The sequence below is a fragment of the Palaemon carinicauda genome, chromosome 21 (assembly GCF_036898095.1).
Source record: "Palaemon carinicauda isolate YSFRI2023 chromosome 21, ASM3689809v2, whole genome shotgun sequence".
Taxonomy (NCBI): Eukaryota; Metazoa; Arthropoda; class Malacostraca; order Decapoda; family Palaemonidae; genus Palaemon; species Palaemon carinicauda.
In genome coordinates, this window is record NC_090745.1 from 110,141,114 (window position 1) to 110,142,273 (window position 1,160).

Here is a 1,160-nt window from a genome sequence, read left to right on the forward strand (position 1 = left end):
TCGGTAGGATAGTTTACAAGGCTAGGAAGATTGCCTTTATTTCCAACAGGTTGTTATACAGGAGCCTTTTCTCTGGGGAATACACTTGGTCCCTCTCCCTTTGTATATATATCCGAGAACAGAAGTATCTTGACAGGTGAAACTCTCTTGCTCTCTTGGTGAGGTTTTTCATTGTTCAGTCGCCAAGAGAAAACACCCCCTGGAACAAGATGGTATGGGAGATCGCTGGCTGACGACTAGTGACACTTTGGACACTTAAAGCAATCTTCTCGCCAGGGTGGAGTCTGGAGTTCTCTCTTCTACAAGAACAGTTGTGCTACCTTTCTGAGCCAGCTGATAAGCTCTTTTGAAAGGAAGACTAGCTACTGCTATGTTACCATGCCCCAATACTTCATCCTCTACTTGGATGTAAAGCCTTGACTTTTTTCAATTTCCAGCAATCCCCCAGATTGCAACAAAAGTAAAGTAGTCAATCTTGAACCTGAAGTAACTTCTACGGATGTAGCTCGTTCAAGTAGGACAAAGCTGATTCCAGAGTAAACACTTGAACTGGAGAATGAAATAAAGGAACTTATCTATAGGACAGACGGATATTTGGATACAGTATACACAAGCTATTAGCCAGGAGAGGAGGTATTCAAGGGCCTGAAGACTTCAGTTTCTCAACAAATGTTTTTCTATAGTAGCATTTACAGAATCAGTGATACAAAAAATTGTTAAAAATAAAAACAGTATTAAACTACTTCACATAAAAAAAATCATAGCTTACCAAATATCAACTGCGGTAAACTGTATTAGCAGCTGTGGCAGTAACAGATTTTCCATAAAAAAAAAAAAGAGGCAAGAGTTTGAAGGTCTACAAATAAAGTTCTAATTGATCTGCAGTTCACTAGATTTAAAACAGAGCTATAAAAACTTAGTCCCATCAATCTAGTCCTAAGAAAAGGGAACTCTTAAAAACTGTGATAAATACTCAAAATTTTCTTCCTACGCTACTAGCAAATTTACAGACTTACCGATTTCTATACCTACTAATCTAAGTAATTTCCAGTTAAAATACCTCTATTATACAAAGAAATGAAGAACAAACCAAGATACCAATTCTTAAATTTTATATAATCTATCATGCTGTAACGCAGCCAAGGGTGAATCATAAATCA